We start from the raw sequence: 22,468 nt of genomic DNA on the forward strand, positions 1-22,468 counted from the left end.
TAAAAAACAAAAGCCATCCATAAACTTAATAATAAAAAATTTTTATAATAAATTCTGAAGAAGACCCATTAGGATTTGGAAGATATGTTCATGAAAGTAGTAAATATATTGCTGTTTACCACTACAAATACATATCTATCTCTCTATCTATCTATCTATCTCTCTCTCTCTCTCTATATATATATATATATGCACAGGAAAACAAATGCTATATACCTAGGGATCTTGGATAAATCAGTTCAAGTCTCTGGGACTCAGTTTCCTTAACTGTAAAATAAGGGGAATTTTGATCAGATGACCTCAAACTTCTGTTTCCAAATCCATTGATTTCTTTCAGCTCCCAGTCTGTGATCCTGTGATCAACTTTACTGATTCAAACTAGTCCTTTGATCCCTCTGCTCAAATGCCAAAAAGCAACAGAGTCAATATGGCATTTGGTTGAGCTGAACAGTAAATACTTGAGTTGATAGATTAAGTTGCCATCTTAGTAAATGATTCTAGACTGGAAGTCAAGATGATCTAGGTTCATAATGCTAGGAGCCTCTAACACTAGCTGGGAAGATCACTTTATCTCTTTGAGGTGCCATCTTTTCATCATCTTTACAATGGAGTTAATATGCATACCCATTACATCATAGAGCTGGCAAGAGGGAGGCTCATTTGGAGTTTGTGTTAATCACTTTGCAAACTTTAAAGCTTTATAAATAAATGTCAGCTCTTCTTGTTATCCATACCCACATTTTTGACTCCACAAATAATAAATTAACCATCAATCCAGTCCTTTACTTAAGAGAGTTTATAGTAAGATTGCAATCAACCTACTGAATACCTTATTTCCTTACACACACACACACACACACACACACACACACACACACACACACACACACACACACAAACACATCTTTCTCTGACTTTCTGTCCTGTCTTTGTCTCTGTCTTTTTGTCTATCTCTGTCTCTCCTGGTGCCTTCCCCTCTGAGGAGATGACCGCTATTTATTTTAATAGATAGATAGATAGATAGATAGATAGATAGATAGATAGATAGAGATATGTATATATGCATATATAAATATATAAATATCTTATATGTACATAGCTGTTTGCATATCATTTCATCCATTAGAATATGAGTTTCCTCAGCTCGGTGGCACAGTGGATAGAGTACCAGTCCTGGAGTCAGGAGGACCTGAGTTCAAATGCGGATTCAGGCACAATAATTACCTAGCTGTGTGACCTTGGACAAGTCACAACTCCATTACCTTAAATAAATAAAATTTAAATACTAATAATAATAATAATAATAATAATAATAATAATGTGAGCTTCCTGAGGTCAAGGACCATGCCTCTATTTTTTTTCTTGGAGCCTCCTATGCTTATCTCAGTGTTTGGCAGAAATACAGTTAGTACTAAATAAATGTTGGTTGAAGGATTGAATAGTTGACTGAAAGGGGCAGAGCAAAGGGGCAGTGGGTCTGACTTTATAGAACAGTTGTCAGTACGTGCTGCAAGGACTCCAGTGAATAAATGGAACATGCAAGATTAATATTAATTAAAACAAGCAGCCCAGCTCCCTAGAACGTCAAACTGCCAAACCAATAGGATTTATTGTTAGGTGTTACTGACTTTTAAAATAACAAAATCTGACATGTTTGCTTGACAAACTGTGGGAAGGAATAGGTGACAGAGATGATATGGTCACTGATGATCAAGGAGAATGACATGTCTTACGCTTCATCCACATTTGCCATCTCTCTTTCTTCTTTCTTCATGAAGCAATAAGCAACATGTTCTGTGAGGACACAGTGTACCTTACTCCATGTATTAGAAGGCAACAGGCAACGTGTGTTCTTGTTTTTATTATACCAGATGAAATGGGAGGAGTTATGATTCCTCTGGCTTCTGTTCTCATCTTATGAGCTTGAACAAACCTGCCAAATTGTTTATGCCTTAATCAAACTCAGAATTAGGGTTTAGGTAAAGGTAGGCAGACACCAAGGTGCCTCATGTGGGGATTGTTGAGAAAGAGACCACAGTGAAGAAAAATATAATAGTCCCTAAATACATACTCTAGAGCCAGAAAATTCTGCTTTTGGAGAGGTATATAGAGATGCTATTGATTTCTTTTTTTTTTTTTACATCTTTGGAGATTTCTCAAGTATCTTTCTCCCTCTCCCAGAGAGACATCACATATAATAAATAGTATTTTTAAATTCAAAAAGAAAGAAAATGAAGAGAGAAAAATTGATCATTGTGTTGAAAACATTTATAGATATTTTATTAGAAGTCAAATTGTGTCTGTACAGTGAAGATTTAAAGTATACTTACTTGGGGGCAGCTAAGTGGTGCAGTGGATAGAGCAGCAGCCCTGGAGTCAGGAGTACCTGAGTTCAAATCCAGCCTCAGACACTTAATAATTACCTAGCTGTGTGGCCTTGGGCAAGCCACTTAACCCTTTGAAAAATGTTTAAAAAAAGACAATAACAAAACAAAAACAAAGTATATTTACTTGGAACACTACTTTTGCCTAGCAGATACAATGTGTTATGGTGGCCTCAAGTCCTTCAACTGTAAAATAAGTTTAGACTAAAGTTTTAAAAGGAAAATGAATTCTTTCTTTTCTTTTCTATACTGAAGAAAATCTCACTGAGAAAGAGAAAGCTCTTTTGAGAGCTTGGTTAAAGATCTTGGTGGGAGAACTGATGGGGTAGCATAGTCTACAGAAAAGAAAACTGGATTGCTACAATAGCCAGGATCATTTTTTACTCTTGGCCAAATTGAAATGGGTGATGGTTGAAATCAATGTTGCTCACCCCCTTCTCCCACCCCAATTCGTAACTGTTTATTTGCTTTCATACTAAAGTGTAAATAACAGATGATGCAGTCTTATTTTGTGGGGAGAGGAAGGAGGCTACATTTTAACAGGGATTAAATCTTAAGCTAAAGTAATGAATCATCTTGGCAGAATTTCAAGCATCATTGATGCAGAAGAGTAATATATGGAGGGGGGATTAGAGGAAACTTTATCCCCTGACATATCCACAATTCCCTGTTCTGAATCTTGGTCCTGTCTTTAACTGTATACTTTGGACAAGTCAATTCATTTCTCTGTGCCTCCATTTCTCCATTTGCAAAATAGAGCCAGTCCTATCTTTGCCCAACTCCAAAATAATGCTTTGAAAGTCATCTCTCTGAAAATACTTTGAGATGACATGTTCCATGACATGGGAACTCAGTTCACCCTCTAAGGTACATTTTTGAAGGGTATAATTGATTCAACATTAACACTATTTGAAATCCAAGGCACAGTCTGAAATATTTTCCTTTCTCCTCCTTTCTTCCTTACTCAGTCATTTGTATTCACTCTTGTTTTCTGTTGGGAATCCTGGCATTCACTAGGTTTGCCTCTAGCCAATAGTTCCATATTTGGTGTAGTTAATCACATTTTACAAATGTGGATCCAAGTCTCAAGCCTCAAAAGTTCTCCAGAAAGGGAAAAATGAAAAGAGCACTTAGTATCATGCTGACAAAGGATTTGAGTTTGGATCCCAGTTCTGCATTTGGAAAGTTTGATCTCTCCTGTGTGTGTCTCACAGAGCTTTTCCATGCCTTTCCACCATGAACCAACAAACACAAGGAAATGCACAGGCCTGGATCAACCACAGGTATTTATGAGAAATGAGTGGATAGATACAGTCTTGATCAGACTAGAAGAACTCACTTGAGATTGGGTACCAAACATATCCAGATAGATTTAGATAGGGGCAGCTAGGTGGTTCAGTGGATAGAGCACCAGCCCTGGAGTCAAGAGGTCAGGGATTCAAAATCAGCCTCAGACACTTAATAATTACTTAGCTGTGTGACCTTGGACAAGTCACTTTAATACCATTGCCTTGCAAAAAAACCCCAAAAACAAATAGATCTAGATAGAAAAAAGTAAAAACCTAATTCCTTCCCATTCCTTCCTTCTGTGTGTTTCTCTGTGCTCTGGTCAGTTGATCAATAGTTCTTGAGAAAAAAGAATGGGAGGGAGAGGAGAGGTGAGGAGGGGAGGGGAGGGGAGGAAAGGAGTGGAGAGAAAAAGTGGGGCAGCCAGGTGGCATAGTGGATGGAGCCCTGGTCCTGGAGTCAGGAGTACCTGAATTCAATTCCGACCTCAGACACTTAATAATTACCTAGCTGTGTCGCCTTAGACAAGCCACTTAACCCCATTTGCCTTAAAAAAAGAATTACCTAGCTGTGTGACCTTGGACAAGTCACTTAACCCCATTGCCTAGCAAAAATAAAGAAAACAAAAATCTTATCCTTTGGCACTTGCTCCTTTCTTGAGTTTTCACTTCTCCAGTGTCTGTAAGGGAATGGATTGAAGGAGGGAAGCCACCAAACTGCTGTTACAAAATCACTCTGCTAGCAACCCCATTGCTACTGCTGCTCAATGGGGCTGGAGTGAAAGCCTTCCTTCACCTCTCTGGGAACTGACTTTTGAGAAATTTAGAAAATTGCTGATACTGTAAAAGTTTCCTCTTTTCCTGAACTAGGGATAAATATGACTTTCAGAATTATTAGCACCTCAAGCCCCCTCACCAGGCAGCCAGACCAAGCCCTGGCAAAAGGACTGTTCCATTCAGAGTATGTAATGTTTCCATTATTGCCATGGCCAAGTGACTACTTAAAGTGCTGTCTCTCCTTGAAGAGAAGATAAAGGAACTCAAGGAACATCTCCCCAACTTTCTAGGTTATTAAGAAAAACTGAATCTTCCTGGTCCTGGGGTCAGGAAGACCTGAGTTCAAATTCAGTCTCAAACACTTACTATGTGACCCTGGGCAAGTCAGTCAACCTTTGTCTGCCTCAGTTTCTTCAACTATAAAATGATAATAATAGCATCTACCTCCCAGTTTTGCCATGAGGATCAGATGAGATGATTAAGTTCTTAGCAGTGTCTTATTAAATGCCTATTTCCTTCCTTCCTTCCTTCTTTCCTTCTTTCCTTTCTTCTTTCTTTCCATAATACTTCTTTAAGAAATTTTATTTAAGGCAATGGAGTTAAGTGATTCACTCAAGGTAACACAGCTAGGCAATTATTAAATGTCAGAGGCTGGATTTGAACTCAATTCCTCCTGACTCCAGGACTGGTGCTCTCACATGTCCAATTGTCTTTCCATCATTTCAAAGTGGCTGTCCACTATGCCACCTAGCTCCCCTCCATAATACTTCTTAACCTCCCATTACATCCAGGGCCATTTCCAATCATGCTGGACCCAGATGACTCTGAAGGAGAAAGTGAAGTTGGTAATTTCCTCACTTAAATCCAATTCACTTGTGTGTCATGGTATCACCTCCCTGATGTCATCATCCTTTTTGAGAAAATGAAGGCCAAACAATAACTCCTTAACTACTTCAAAGTTTCAAAGATGAAGCTTCTTTCTAGACACTACCGTTACTTAAATTATTAAAATTCTTCATCTTGTGGGTCAGGAAGAATGGTCGAGGGACTTGATATTCAAGGTTAGGAGGAACATAGCTAGAGGCTGCTTAGCTGCCTTTGACAATTCAAGTCACTGGATTCAGATGAGCTTTATCCTTAGGTACTGAAAGAAATCATGGAGCATTTGAGAAGTACTGCATGATTAAGGAGGGCAAATACCCCATCTTTCAGTAAAGAGAAAAGAAAGAAAATAGAGTGTGCAAACTTTAGGTCAGTGAATTTGAGTTTGAATCTCAGAAAAATTCTGGAATGCATTATGAAAGTATAGCTGACAAACATTTAAAAAGTGATCATAAAAAAAATCAGTATCAGTTCCTAAAAACAGATTGTGACAGACTAACATCTTTTTTGGACAGGGGTTGTTAAATTGTGAATCAGAACAATGTTATAGATTTTAGTAAAGTTTTTAACAGCATCTCTCATGTTTTTCTTATGGATGAGATAGGGATTTATGGATGAAACAAAAATTCCTACTTGTGTGGGTCTTTACCAACAGTTCAAATAGAACTAAGCTGATTAAAGTTTTTCAGGTTAACCATTCTCTTTGACCTCTGCAATGGTTTACATTGCTTCTCTTTTGGTTTTCAGGACACCCCTCTCTCCTGGTTCTCCTACCTATGAGACAGCTGCTTCTTCTCAGTCTTCTTTGTTAGATCCTTATCCAGATCACACCCTCTAACTGGGGGTGTTCATAAGGGTTCTGGGCTTGGGCCCTTTTGTCTCCTCCTCTATACAACTTCAGTGACCTCATCAATTCCCATGGACTTAATTACTATCTTAATTACTATGCAGAAGATTCTCAAATCTATTCATACTGCCCCCATCCTCTCTGCTGAGCTTGAATCTCACATGTCCAATTGTCTTTCCATCATTTCAAAGTGGCTGTCCAAATTTGTCCAAAATGAGCTCCTCCATCTATTGCCTTTCCTAGCTTCCTGTAAATCTTAATTAATCCCATCTTCTACAGAAAGACTTTCAAAAGCTCTCTAAATTCTAGTACTATCCTTCATAATGGTTCCCTATGTATTCTATAAATAGCCTGTTTGCATATACACTTGTCTCCGCTGTCCCTTATTAGACTTGAAGGCAGGGATTATCTTTTGCCTCTTTTTCATATCTCCAGAGCCTGACACATAATAAATGCTCATTGATTGATTGATTGAATGCCTGTGTATCAGAATTAATTAAATATATTTCTTAAACTGCATTTTAAATTTTGACTTTCTTTTGGTAAAGTAATATAAATCTTCCCAACCTTACCCAATACTACCCCAAGTTAAATTATTAGTTGGACTTTATTCAAATTTAATTATCATATTATTGTTATATTAGAACAGTTCATTTTTTAAATGTCTAACATTGAACACCCCATGATGTAATAAAGACTGCCTCTTTAAAGCTGATTTTTAAAATATTTTTTCTGCCCAAATTGTATTGCCTCCTAAAACTAAACATTAAAACTGTTTTCTTGCTGAAGATTTTGTCTCTTTGATATCTAAATATATATATATATATATATATATATATATATAAATACTCTCATCTAGATATATATACTCTTATCGCTTGCTTTATGAGGTAACTCACATGAGGTCACTGGACTTGTTTTGTTTCATCTTAGAAGAGGGAAAAAGAAAAGAAAAAGCAAACATTTGATAATCAAATATAGCCTGCAAGGAGAGAGCCTGGGCTGTGGTTAAAGGTGGAACAGATTTTGCAACCTAGAAGGCCCACACCCATTTCCTCCAACATTTTTTTCTCTTCTTTCCTCCTTCATCTTTTTTAGTCAATAATAAACCTTATCCAAAACTTCAAGTTGATTCCACTTCATGCCATCCTGATCAGATCAATCATACTAATCCAACTAATTGGATGAGTCCCTTTAAAAGAACCAGGGCCTCCTTCATGAAATCTAATACAAAGTACTGTAACAGGAAGCCAGGGAAATCTAATGCAATAAAATGCACCTGATCAGATTTAAGAACATTAGTGGCCCTTCACTTATAAACAGGAATCAAATGACAGAGGAGGACAAAGCTAAAGCAGAAGGGTTCATCATTATAACAGGGTTTTGCAGCAAGAAAAGCAGCTAGATTTAGAAATTACTGTCCTGGATCTTGAGCACATTGAACATCTGGTAGTAAAGGATCAGGGAGTCTTCAAAGTCTCTTATAATCCCAGCAGGCTAGAAACTTTGTTCTACAATCAAGGGTTAGGATACATGCCACACAATTGTCATCTTTGCAATAAAATCACACACACACACACACACACACAGATGCAGAGTATAGCCTACCCCAGTTTAGAAAGAAGTTTAGGTGGCATTGGCTTCTTGTAGCATTTCTGGATCAAATTAGTGGTTTTCAATGATCATTATCCTTACAAGCTAGATTTTATTTAAATTGTATATCTTAGCAAAAAAGAAAAAGCAGAATATATCAGACTTTCAGATGATCCTTAAAGTCTTTTCCATATCCAAAATTAAATGAATTGATTAAGTACTTATATTCCTGGATAACTTTGTTAGCTAATCATAATCTTATTAATTGAAGGGTTCCATAACTAGGTGGCAATTTAAGACTCAAAGACATGAAGAGTAGGATAGGGATCAAAGAGAAATGGGGACATTCCAACCCAAAGCAACCCCAGCTTCTCTGGTTCCCCTAAAATGCAAGCCATAAATCAATTTCATTGACGCTTTTAATATTTTGGGGGAGGAAGGATGCTTCCAGCTTCTTTTATTTTATTTTTTTCCCAGGTTTTTGCAAGGCAAATGGGATTAAGTGGCTTGCCCAAGGCCACACAGCTAGGTAATTATTAAGTGTCTGAGACTGGATTTGAACCCAGGTACTCCTGACTCCAGGGCCGGTGCTTCATCCACTATACCACCTAGCCGCCCCTTCCAGCTTCTTTTATACTTTTTTGTCTATATGAACCCTACATTACAGCCCAAATAAAGTTCAAGTTATTTATCACATTCAAGATGACTGTTCTCTTCTTCATGAATTCCAACAAGCTCTATCCCAAGTTTAGACTGGATTATATCCTCTGCATCTCTCAGAAACTTTGTCTCTCTTGGAAACTCAAGTGCATTTACTCCTTGAAGCCTTCCCTGATCACCCCAGTTAGTAGTGCTCTCTCTGCCTCCATCTTTCTTGAACTTTGTGTTCATGTCGTGACCCTCAAATTGAATATAAACTCCTAGACTCTAGTAGGAACTGCTTCATTTTTTTCTTTATATGCCCATTCTTTGCACTTAAATATTTGTTGAATTGAGGTAGACTAAAGAGCTTAGGATCACAAAAACTGTGTAAGATATCATAGATGTTCACTGTTAGCCAAGCCTAGAGCAATTCCTAGTATAACCATTATAGTAAAGAAGGAGATTTTTGAAATTAAATTTTATTTTTATGTGCAAATAATTCACCTCTCTCTTCCCCCTCTTCTCCAATTAAGCCCAGGGAAAGAAAAACAAAACCCATGTTACAAACATATAGTCAAAAAAATTTCTGCATTGACCATGTTGTCGACTGTTTGTGTGTGTGTGTGTGTGTGTGTGTGTGTGTGTGTGTGTGTGTGTCCTGCACTGAGTCATTTACCTTTCTATCAGGTTTTAGTTAATATGTTTGATCATGAGTCCACTGGAATCATGGTTGGTCATTATGCTGACTAGAGTTCCTAAGTCTTTCAAAGTATGATACTGTTGTCAGTGTATATACATTGTTTTTCTGGTTCTGTTCACTTTACTCTGCATCAGTTCATAAAAGTCTTTACAAGTTTCTCTGAAACCATCCCCTTCATCATTTGTTATAACACAATAGCATTCCATCATATTTACATAACCCTAATTTCTTCAGCCTTCCCTGACAGGCAACCCTTCAGTTTCTTTTTTCTTTTTTTTTCTTTTTTTTGCAAGGTAATGGGGTTAAGTGGCTTGTCCAAGGCCACACGGCTAGGTAATTATTAAGTGTCTGAGTTTGGATTTGAACCCAGGTCCTCCTGACTCCAGGGCCAGTGCTCTATCCACTGCCCCACCTAGCTGTCCCAACCCTTCAGTTTCTAATTCTTTGACACCAAAAAAAGAACACCAAATATTTTTGTACAGTTTATTTTGCTTAGTACTAATCCCATCCTTCAATTAATTCTACTTTCTCCCTTTTCTCTTCTATCTTCCATTGAGTGAAATGTATTTCTGAACCCAACTGGGAGTGTATTCTTCCCTCTTTGGATCAGTTCAGTTGGGCATGATGTTCAGCGTCAGCAGCTAACCCCTCATTTGTATAGACTTATATTTGAAAATGACCATTGTGGGCGGCTAGGTGTCGCAGTGGATAAAACACCGGCCCTGGAGTCAGGAGGACCTGGGTTCAAATCCGGTCTCAGACACTTAAATTACCTAGCCGTGTGGCCGTGGGCAAGCCACTTAACCCCATTGCCTTGCAAAAACCTAAAAAAAAAAAAAAAAAAAAATGACCATTGTACATTCTAAGCATTGTCCCATAGTCCCATCAGGACTAGGAAGTTATAGGAGGGGCAAACCTGTGATTTCATTGCAATTCCTTCCAATGAGATGAGTATTTGCTTAACATCTGGTGAAAAGCCCAGGTTCCTGAGAAGTCAAGCGACTTGCCTGGAGACATAATCCTTGTGGGTCAGAATTGGTACCTGATTCAAGGGGAGAACACCTCCAGTAGGATTACTTGATTTTTAAATTTGGGGAGGTGACAGCAATTAAGGGCAGTTTATAGGGAAAGCTATAAACTGAAGGCTATCGGAGCTTCCTTCCCCAGCCTCACCCAAGGACTATGACTGGCTCCCCACTCCCCACATTTCCATTAAGCTTTTAGTTTCTAGCCGAGACACAGGTCCTGGCTCACAAAAGACACCACTTATTGAGAGCTGGTGGATTGCACTATTGATTCGGTGCAAAAACCTGTTAGCTCACAGCGCTGACTTCTGGGGAGCTGCAAAATGATAGGAAGCCACGAAGCGTAATTTTAGGGGGGAATGTCCCGAGCCTGGAGCTCTTCCTTCTGCCCGCCCCCTCTTCTTAGGGGGACGAGGCCCTTCCTCTCCGCGGCGAAAAAGGCTCTGGGAAGCGCATTTCTAGCCCACCGCACCCCTACTCTTTAATGAGGAGGGAGACTTGAGTCATCCTCCCGACTCCAGCTCGCTGCCCCAGGGCCAAGGCAGGGTCTGGGAGCAACTCCCGGGAAGGTGAGCGGGGGGCAGGAGACGCTTGGGGGAGGAGAGAAGGGCTCCGGGGTGGGTAGGGGGTGGCCGCCCCTTTAGCGGCTCAGCTGGGCGGGCAGAAGCGAGGCCGGGCGGAGGCGGGGAGGGGTAAGAGCTGGGGGGACCCTGACATCCCCAGGGGCTGGCTCCTCCGGGAGCCGCCCGGCCCCGACTTGGCGGTGGGGAGACCCGGGGTCTTAGGCTCTCGGGGTTGGGGGGTCCTAAGAGGCACAGCCTCGGTCCGGGACCCCGGGGGGCGCCCCGAGCCAGCCTTGCAGCCCGCAGCCCCGGCCCGCCCCCATCCTGGACTTTCCTCTCCATCTAGTGGCCACAGGGACCATGTCGACCGACACCGTGAGCTCCATCACCAAGGATCAGGTGGAGAGGCTGGAGGAGAACTTCAAAGCCAACAAGCACCCGGACCCCCAACTCGCTGATCTTCATCGCCGCCGAGGTTGGTCTCCCGGAGAAGGTGACCGAGGTGAGGCCCCCCGCCTGCCCCTTTCCCCAAACCCAGGCTGTGGCCCCTCTCCTCTTTTCCTCCTTCCCTGGCTTCTTTATCCTAGCTGGAGTCACCTTATCATTTCCCACTCCCTTATCTCCTCCGCTGCACCCCCGCACCCATCACCGCCACCCTGGCTCCATCTTTCGGGATCACCACCCTGGCCCCAGGCTGCTCTGCCCCCAAATCTGAGGCCTCTCATACTTTGCCTTTCCTCTCACCCACTTTCGTTCCACAAATAGGTACCTATATGTGCCAGGTCTGGGTGGGCAGGTGCTGGGGACACAAGGACAAAAGTGGAACTATTTCCTCACTCCAGGGACTACAGGCAGCAAAAGTTCCTCGGAGGGTACCACGCTGCCCTTTCAGACAAGCCTCCCTCCTCCCCACCTCTCCCCCACTCCTCTTTTATTTATATTTATTTTTTGCAAGGCAAATGGGGTTAAGTGGCTTGCCCAAGGCCACACAGCTAGGTAATTATTAAGTGTCTGAGGCTGGATTTGAACCCAGGTACTCCTGACTCCAGGGCCGGTGCATTATCCACTGCGCCACCTAGTCGCCCCTCCCACTTCTCTTTTAAACTGTCATCTCCCCTGCTCCTTCAGGTCCTTTTTCTGCCGGTGGTTTAGCCTTTTTTCTTCTAATCTTTGCTCTCCCCAAAGTCCAGAGTTGGGTCTTCTTCCTTTGGACAGTCGGCCTTCCAGACAGAAGCTGTTTCTCTTCTATCAGTGGGTTTCCCAGCTAGGTGGACTCTCCTTTGCAGCTTGCTGCAACATTCATACTCATGGTCATTTCCATCATCTTCCATGCACGATCTCTCAGCTTGCTGTCCTGCCCCACTTCTGCTGCACCCATTTCCAGTGTCTGATGTCTTTAAGTATATTACTCTGGATGTTCATAGAATTAGAGGTTTGAGATGGGAAAAAACCCTATAGCCTAAGGAAGGCTAAGCCTAGATGGGTTTAAATAGCTTGTCCAAGGCTACACAGCTGCTCAGACAAAAAACCCAAGTTTCCTGCCATCCAGTCTGTCCAGCACAACACACTGTACTTTAACTTAAAATAATCCAAAATTGTATCTGTTGGTATACCAACACAGATAGAAGAAGGAGGGGAAAGAAGTAAAGAAGAGGAAAGGAGAGGAATGTGTTCATATCAAAATATTTTTAGCTAAGGATAGGTAATCAAGTAAAGGTAATTCAGTTCAGGCCAACAAGCATAAATTAAGCACCTAATATATAGAAAAACACTGTGGTTGGTATAGAGAAAATGATAAAATAGAATATTCTTTGCCCTCAAAAAAAGAAATTTGGGAAGAGTTTTTAATTTATATTTTATATTTAAATTTATTTTATTTTTATTATTTATTTACTTATATCTAATAAATAAATTTTAATTAAGTATATTAAAATTATACATATAATAAAATGTGTTTACATATAATTATTAAGTATAATAAAATTATATGTATATAAAGTATGTAATCTATGCATATAAGAATAAGGTAATTGATAGATTGAAGGAGGCCAAGGAGAGATCAGAAAAAAATTTGTTCTAGAAATACATGAAGAAAAAGGGAATATTAACTGCTGAAGAGATCTAGAAGGACTATATGGCACCTGATTGGAGTCTTATTTTTTTTTTGGTTTTTGCAAGGCAGTGGAGTTAAGTGACTTGCTCAAGGTCACACAGCTAGGCAATTATTAAATGTCTGAGTCCAGATTTGAACTTAAGTTCTCCTGACTCCAGGCCTGGTGCTCTATCCACTGCACCACCTAGCTGCCCTTTATTGGAGTCTTGGAAGAAAGAGAAGTGTGTTTTAAACATGTCTGATGTTTCGAGCTGATCCAGTCTATTGTTTTTATTTTATAACCAACCATAAAGTTACAAAGACCCATCAGTCATCTAATCACTAATTTTATAATCTGTTCACCATTTCATAACATCGTTACTGAGGACCTAGCTAGTCCCTGTGACATTTTGCCTAATGGCAGTTTTATTTTCTTCAACTAATATTAATAGATAAGCTAAGTCTTCATATTGGGTTCCCTGACTCAGAGTGGTTCAGAGAAACAGAGGCAATAACAACAGTTAAGTCCTTTGTAACCAGATTGCTTTGTGTTTCTAAATGCTCTAGAATAGATGAATTCTAATTATGGAGGGGTAGACTTAGACTAATTGCCCCCTTTGGTCCTGTGATTTGTTTATAAAGTCTCTTTGCACTTCTGAAAGTTGCTTAGGGCAGAAGATGAAAATAGCTACTTGGCTAGTGCCTTCCTTTTAGGAGATTCCTCTAAATCAATCAATGGAAAATAATGGTTGGGTACCCGATGGGACCCAGGTAGGAGCACTGATTTACTGTGTGAACCTATACAATCAATGCCCCACTCACTCATCTGAAAACATGAAGAATAAGATTGAACCATGTGACTTTTCAGGGGTTGTTTACCATCTTGATATCTGATTCCATTTGCCCTTCAGCACTGAATGATAATTAATTATATACAATAATCATAATAACATCTTTATGTAGAATTGTGGCATTTGGATGGAAGAACAAGACTGCCTAGCATGGAGCTTTGTGTTCAAATTTTGTTTCAGTTACTTCCTACATGTAGGACTCCGGGCAAGTCACTTAATCTCAATCATCCTCAGTTTCCTATCTTCAAAATGGGCATAACAGTAGCATTTGACTCATGAGGTTATTATGAAACTCAAAGGAGAGAACATATGTGCAATATAGAAGCTAACTATTAGCTTTAACAGTCACAAATCATTTTGTGGTCACTGTTACACTGCGATTCTCTGAGAGCAGGATTTGTTTTTTAATTTAAAAAAAATCTGGTTTTGCTTTTTTTGTATCATCAGAGCTTAACACAATTCTTAGCACATAATAGGCATTTAATAAAATGCTAGTTGACTGACTTGAACCTCACAGTATTCTTCTTAAGTAAATATTTTAAGTATATTATCCTCATCTTATAGATAAGGAAAGGAGAAAAAGGAAAATATTATAGATAAAGAAAAGAGACTAGTAAAGGTTGAAGGCAGACTATCCATACAGATCTACCTAACCTCAGGCTCAGCACTCAATCCATTATGTCAGGCTTATAGACCCAGTAATAATTGGCAGAGGGATACTGGTTCATCTCCATGGTGAAGTACAAAATGGGTCAGTCTGTTACATACTATTTTATAGACGGGGGATACAAAAGACTAAACGGAGCAGTGACATCCCATCATCACAGGCTGAATCTATTCAAATTGTCCTAGAAACTTAGTGCCTCTGCCAACAGCTGTCCATTGATTTATGTCAGAATCAAGCTATATTTAGTCAGTCCATCCTGGGGCTAGACAACTGTGTCAAGATTTACCTTGTTGATCATTTTCTTACATGTGAGTCAACAAGAAAGCAATTTGTATCTGCCTTTAGCAGATCATCCATCTATAATATTGATTGAAATTTCTTTTGAAATGTTTTTTGATAATTTAATTTTTTAATTTGATCATTTAATCAACAAGAATTTAATAAGTACCTACTATTTATCACACACACTGGGAATATAATAACACAGGCTAAATATATTTTCCTGGAAAATAGCCTGATGAAATTAGTTTTTTTAAATCACAGACTCTGTTGAGGGGGGGAAAAAATGACTGAGGAGGCAAGGATTTTCCTTCTCTTAGAGACAGATTCTGACTGTGTCTGTACAAAGTAATGCCTGAGGTACTCTTCCAATCTATGATAAGCTCACATTAAATAATCTATGTTCCCTACCCCCAAAACACATATACTTTTGGTCTATCAGTTCAGTTAAATACACATTTATTTAGGACCTGCTAAGGTACTGGAGGTTCTGGAGATAGAGCAAATTAGTGACCCGCTAAGAAGTTTACATTCTTCTATAACCCCCTGTCCCCAGATACCAGTGATCTTATCTGTAACATATAGATAATGGTGATTGGAGACATCGAGGTTGATACAGTGGAGGGAGTACTAGACCTCAAGTAAGAAAAATCTAAGTTCAGCTTCTCTCCAAAACATTGACCAGTTATGGGGTCACTTTATCTCTCTGTCTCAGGTTCCTTATCTGAAAAGTGGATATAAAAATAGAATATAACTCAGAAGACTTTATAAGCCTTAACTGAGATAACACTTGCAGGATACTTAAAATGTTATATAAATGTGAGCTTTTACCAGGTCAAGTTTCCTGCCACAGTAAGAATGGAAGGAGTTTGTGTGAAAACTGGTGGCCAAAAGAATAAACTATTTGAAAATGAACTAGGATTTTCTCTACTCCCTGCCCTGTCAACCAGCAGGCAATATAGAAATAACACAACCATTTCCTAACCCTCAGAGGAATGGTGGGAAGAAATGATCAAGTAATAGAAAACATTCCACAAAGATAAAGTAGCTAAACGATCATCTGGAAGGTTTGATGAATTAGCTCCACAAGGATGGGGGAGAAAGTGTTTCATGTAGTTCCTGGTTCATAGTAGTCCTTTAATAAATGTTTATGACTAAAAGCAAGGAGCCTGTTCGTAAAAAAAAAACAAAAAAAAACTTTCTCCTTTGATAATGGAAGCTTAATTGAAAGTTTTCCTACCTGGGATGACTACTAAACCAAGAGATGTGCCAAGAATCTGTTCTCTACACAGATTAAGGAGAACAGAATATTTGCACCCATTTGTCAAGGTTGCATTCAAATTCTACAGTTTTCTCCTTCACAACTTCCTCATGTAGAACAACTGGCAGCTCAGAATAGTAAAAAAAAAAAAAAAAATTCCAGGTCATACTGAAAGTGGTGAGCTGAATTGAAGAGCGAGAACGAGGGGCACGAATTCTTTCATCAGATATCTCAGGAAGATAATTTATAGAATCACAGAATCTGAGAACTGCTCCAAACCATCCCTGAATAAGAATCCTTTTATAATCTAATGTATGCACTGGAACATTTTACAAGCATTTAAGTTCTATATTTGTGGTAGCCCATATCAAATTCAATCTACCCCACTTCTTTTTAACCTTCCAGTTTCCTATATTTTGTTGTATTTCAGTTGAACTGTGGGTTTATAAAAATGCACTCGGAAGTAACTCTGTGTCTATCATACACTACCACATTGTATGTATCTGCTGAAAAGACTGTTCCATTTTCTCGTCCGTGGACCTCCTCTGCCCCCAAATCTGAAAAGGTAGTTCCATTGGTCTAGGGAAGCTGAAATATCCTGGTTCTTCCCTTCCACTTCTGCATGAAGAGGAGGAGGAGATGGATTAGAGTGGGAAGAAGGGATTATGGATGGGTTCAAGGGACCCACTCCCAAAAAGGAATTGCTAGCCACCAAATACATCATATTTCTGTGTTCCTGAACAACTTATTGAATTTCCTTGGTGTCTCAGTGTCCCCAACTATGAAACAGGAATAACGATAATAATGCCTAGCCCATGGAAGTTCAAATGAAATAATATTTGTAAAGTACTATGTAAACATTAACTATTATTAAAAAGTAAGCACATTTGTAAAGTGTTTTGTAAACATGAGCTATTATTAAGAAATAAGTAGAACCTAGTATTTTGTTCTTTGGCTTCGTCCAGCATGCCAGGCTGGATCCCCTCCCTTTAACTTCTTAAAGAACTTTCAAGATCTGCTGCCACAGAATAATGGGCACAAGCAGACAACCTACTCACTGCCTCCTTCCGTACTTGCTGCATCCTTCTCTGCTTGATGGCTCTCTTTTCCAAAGCAGGCCGACAGGGAAACGTTGGGTACAGGTAAGCCCAGAGCAAAATCTGTCCTAGGTTACAATGGTCTATCAAGAGCTATCCTTCTGAGGACTTTTACCTGTGTTATCCAATTTGATCTTCACAAGAATCCTGAGAAATTGATCCTATTATCCTCACTTTAAGGTTGAAGAAACTGAGACAAAAGGCTTAAGCATCTTGTCCAGAATCACACAGCTTGGAATTGTCAAAGACAGATTTTGAACTCTGGTCTTCTAACATCAAATCTGGGTAGGGGATTTGGGTGGGAGATCTTCCTGATCTATGCCACCACTATCCCATTTTACAGATGAGTAAACTAAAACCAGAAAGGTGGCTGTGTTAGGAATAGTTTGTCTAGTGTCTTGCAGAGATTTAAGTAGTACTGCTGAGATTCCATTCCGGATCATCTAACTCCAAATTCAGTGCTTTTTTGCCAAGGCCACACCATCTACCTTTCCTTCATTTTCCTTCCCATATACATGTATACAGCCCCTTTTCTGGGTGAGAAGAGATTATAAATCCCAGGGTCTTTAGGGATTTACCTCTCTTAACAAGACAGTCAATGTGAGAGAAGTCTGAATGACTATTTCATATGTGAATGCACATGTTTCTGTAGTTTGTTCCATTTCCTCAGGAAGTGCTGGTTGAGATAATAACCATTTTTAGTCTGACAGACTAATTCAGGTTCATGATTTCATGGATTATCCCCTCCCATCTATCACTTAGGTTTTAAAAGAAGTAGCTTCTGGAAATAGTACTGAAGTGACTTGTTAATTATCTGACCTTGAGCAAAAAAGAAGTGGTGGGACTTATAAATAATAACATCTAGGCGGCTATTTACTCACCCTAACCATAGGACCAACTTGATTCTGACTCAACACTTAAGCAGGGATTCTTAACTTGGGAACTATGCATTTAAAAATGTTTAATAATTATATTTTGATCTAATTGGTTTCCTTTTATAATCCTATGTATCACATGCATTTAAAACATAATTTTGGGAAGGGGTCCATAGTCTTCACCAAACTGCCAAAAGAATTCACGAACCAAAAAACGTTGAGAACTGCCCTAAAGAGTTACAGATTTCTTACTTATTCCTTATCTTCCCTATGCTATGTTATTTCCTTTCTTTAAAAATTGTGATGTCATCATGGACTAGAGATGCTACTTTCATGAGGGCAAGGAAGGACTTTGTGTTCCCATGAGTTATCTCTGAGATGCTTCCTCCAACACTGGTAGGAATGTTAGGGTAAAGGCAAGAGCCAAGAAAAGTGGGGGAAGGAGCCTTGCATAAGAGTCATTACATCAAAATTCAGTGGGCCTAACTATATAATTAGAAATATCATTTCCACATAATTCCCATTAGGAGAAATGAAGCCCTTATTTCACTGTGAGAAATCAGTCATTTTATCATCATGAAAATAAGAAAGGCTTTATTTACTGGCCTTTATTTACAGGACATTTTGCTTAGATAGGGCAGAGTTCCCTGCCTACAATATAAAGTAGATGTGTGTCAGTTAACTTTTCAGTACTCCTGGGAAACTCATAATTAAGAAGAGTTACTCATCTGCATCAGCAGGGGAATTTTCATTCTGGGATTTCCCTATAAATTCAAAGTCCAGATGACACCCATTCCCCCCATCCAACACACTCACCCCAACAACATCAACATCTAGGTTAAAAAACCTACTGGGTTAAGTCAAATGGAATTGCACAAAATCCTAAACCCAGTAACTCAATCTCTCTTTTTTTAAGTAGATTTGGGGAGAAAAAGCTGGGAAACATTCTCATCAGTCCCTTGAGATGTAGAAAAGGTCTGTTCTTTTCTATTATTACCAACTCAAATCCAATGTAGCTGTCATTGTCCTTTAGAGAAGGGCTCTTTTTTTTAAACTCCTCTCAATACTTTTGGGCCCAGTCCCAGAGCTCAGTGAATTTGGAAGTTTCATCAGTGCAAGAGCTGAAAAACAAAACTCTCCTTTAGGAAAGAAAAAGATGTTAGCTACTGAGATGTAAGATGCTAGCTGAAAAAGAAAAATGTTCTTCACAGTCCCTTCTCATTTATAGGGTCTGATTCTCTTCCTCAGAGTAAATAAATCCCTCTCAGTGTCTAAGGGTAATGAGGACATGCATTTATGAGCAATCAAGGGATAGACTTTCTTACCCAAGGGATGACAGAACACAGAATAGGCTGGTAAGGCCAGGAACCATAATCAGGATCAATTTAAGTGAGTAATTTAAGTAATTTGAATCTATTCTAGGTGGGGGGAGGAGCACACAGTGTGCTTTACTGGGGATAATTTTGAAGGACTAAAGCTAGCTTATTAAATTTCAAACTCATTTGATTTCCAGATAGCCCTCATCCTATCTGTTTTGGTATTGAAATAGAAATGATTTGTATTTTCTTTTTTTTCTTCTTTTTTTTTGGACTGTTAGTGGCTCACTCATGGAACTACAACTCTGGTCCATATTGAAGTTTCTACTAGTTAAGGCAGATTGGTCATAGTCTGCTGTAATAGGGTTGACATCCCAGAGGGATGCTCTCTGCAAAAAGGCAAATTAAATCTCATTGTATTAAAGTGGGTCATGATATCAAAAAGGATCCCCAGCCTCCCAGCATTTGATTTTCCATGTGTGTGTGTGTGTGTGTGTGTGTGTGTGTGTGTGTGTATGTGTGTGTGTGTGTGTGTGTGTGTGCAAAGGTACCATTCTGCATCTGTAAAACTTTATCATTTTTTTCAGCTGTAATTACTTGAAGTCTAGTTTAATTCGGCCTGCTCCCATTAAAGAACACTTCTCCCACCCCTGAAAATAAATCAAAAAACTATTTCAAGAAAAGTTGGCTATGGGGGTGGCTAGGTGGCACAGTGGATAGAGCATCGGCCTTGGAGTCAGGAGTACCTGAGTTCAAATCCTGTCTCAGACACTTGATAATTACCTAGCTGTGTGGCCTTGGGCATGCCACTTAACCCCATCACCTTGAAAAATCTAAAAAAACAAAAACAAAAACTGGGCTATACCAATCTCATATTAAGGTATCAAATCAATAGGAGACTTTAATATTTGGTGTTATAATTTAATAAAGGCACCCCAGTGTTCCAGAAAGAAAGCATCTTATGAATTGGCTTGGACAATGGAAATTCTAGTTTAAGGGTTGGAAAAAGTACTGGGAGACATCTCATTAGGAGCCTTTCCCCTTTCAGGCAATAAAGTTAGTGACTCACCTGTGTTCATCTATCTTTGTGCCTCCCTCAGGTCTAGTAGAATGCTGCCGAGGTAACAGGCATTTAATAAATGTTTTTGAACTGAATGGAACAGCTGGGGCAACCCTAGAGTCACTAACTGTTGCTCATTTTTGTTAATTCTCAGATTCCCTCTTCCAGGTGTCTGCAGCTAACAGCCCCTCCTTAGCTGCTCAGTCTGTGCTTTTCTTGTGTCTGATTATTTTTCAATCTGTAAATCTAGGAGGCAAATTGCTCCAGAGACAGTGTCCTAGGCCCTGAGTTTTGGGGACATTTTATGTTATTACCCCATTTTTGTCCAGTATAGTTTCACACACACACTTGGTTCACAAATACAGCTAATATTTACTAAACTGTGAGAATTTTTGGATGCAAACTAGATTAGGGCAAGTTTCTGATAAAAGTTGTAGTGGATGAAGAGGCTGACTTTGAAGTAAGGAAGATCTGGGTTTGAATCCTACCTCAAATACCTAGGAGCTATGTGATACAAAGTCACCTGCCTTCTCAGTTCTTTAGTTTCCCCATTTATAAAATGAGAATTATTGCTATCACCTACCTAATTTTGTTATGATGATCAGCAGGATAATGTATGTAAAGCACTTCATACTTTTTAAAGCATTGAACAAAATAGGAATTATCATTTTACTCTTTGGATAGCATTCAGCAATCCTTGGTTCCCCTGTTCTAACCAGTTCTCAGGACTCTTCTCTACCACTGACAGATCATTCTTCTTACTGGACTTTGCTACTCCTACTCTAGGCTCAGGCTGAATTCTTAGAGAATCCAAAGTGTATCTTTTTTGCTTGGTTTTGTTTTCCCTGTCTGGACCTCAGTTCCACTTCCCTTTTCTTTGGCTTCAGGTTAAAACTGTTATCTTGGTTATGACCACCTGAACTACCACCTCATCTCTGTCCCTCTGGACTTCATCCCCTGGAAATCCCTGACAAGTCTTTCATCTGATTGTGGCCACTCAAGCTTTGAGGGTACATGGTGTCCATTTCTTGAATTGAATGATTTGCCTATGAATAACAGATCTTAAATGTTTTGATAGTTAATGGAAGGGAGGTGGTCTTATGGACATTTATTCCCCTCCAACCACATCCAGACCTATAGTCACCATCTTTTTGGAAAAAATGACTCAAAATAATTCTGTTTCTTTGAGTAACTGTAGTTTTTTGCATTTCTCCCCAGAAATGGTTCAAGCAGCGACTGGCTCAGTGGCGGGAATCTGAAGGCCTTCCCTCAGAATGCCGTTCTGTTACAGACTAAAGAAGATGACTAGGAGACCACCATCTCCAATCACACCATGAAGATTGTCTATTATTTCTTTACTGGGTTTAGTCAAATTATTTTTGTTTTGCAGTGTAGTTTTTGTATGTCCAACTGTTAACCGTCCTGCTATTTAACATGATGTTTTATTTTTTAAATGTATGTATTAATAGAAAAGATGTCATATGAAGCTCTCTGCAACTTAAAGATAACAAATGGCTTAGCTGGGAAAGTAATGCAGTAGGTGGGCTGGTATATCATAGCTCATGAACAGGTCATCCTCACAGTGTCTCTCTCTCTCTCTGTTCAAAGTTTATTCTTTACTTATACCTCACAGTACTAACAATGGCCTCCTACCAGTTTCTCTGTTGAAAAGAAAGAGCTGGGAGTGGGGGGAGGAATGCCTTCCAAGTCTGCTTTACAAATTAATTTTCCTTATGTTCAGTTCAACTAAGTGGATACAGTTAAGTATTCTCAAGGCACCTAGATTATGAAGCAGTTTCCAGGACACTGGATGCATTAATTTGGACAAAGCCCAGTTAGGTGGGAAGAACCCAGAAAACTCACAGCTGTCCAAAAAAAAAATACTTAAAAGGAAAAAAAGAACAGCCCTGAATGAATTTTATTTAAACACATGAATTAGATTTATTTAGCTAAATGAAATAAACTTATTTTGTCCTGAAATGATATTATTAATAAAATCATAACTTCTTATTGGAAATACATCGTTTTGTTGCACTTTATGGACTTTTAATGTGACAATTAAGTACTTGAGATTGTGAAGGTCTAGGAGAAGACTGGAATCATCCAAAAGTGTGACCTTCAAGGGTGGTCAAAGTGAAGTTTCCTCATTTGGGCCCATCTCAGTGGAGAATTTTCCTTTCTATGGTCCTGTGTTTGTGGTGCAGGAATCAGAATCTTCTGCTCTTACAGACCTTCTTACAATTTGGGAGGCCAGAGAGGAGTGACAACTGA

At 39.3% G+C, this 22,468-nt stretch overlaps 1 pseudogene; it reads left to right on the forward strand.

Annotated features, from left to right (window-relative positions):
• The window catches only part of LOC141517903 (homeodomain-only protein-like), a 34,295-nt pseudogene extending 12,081 nt beyond the window's left edge, over positions 1 to 22,214 (forward strand).
• The last annotated feature ends 254 nt before the right edge of the window (positions 22,215 to 22,468 follow it).

This window comes from Macrotis lagotis, chromosome 3, assembly GCF_037893015.1.
Source record: "Macrotis lagotis isolate mMagLag1 chromosome 3, bilby.v1.9.chrom.fasta, whole genome shotgun sequence".
Lineage (NCBI taxonomy): Eukaryota > Metazoa > Chordata > Mammalia > Peramelemorphia > Peramelidae > Macrotis > Macrotis lagotis.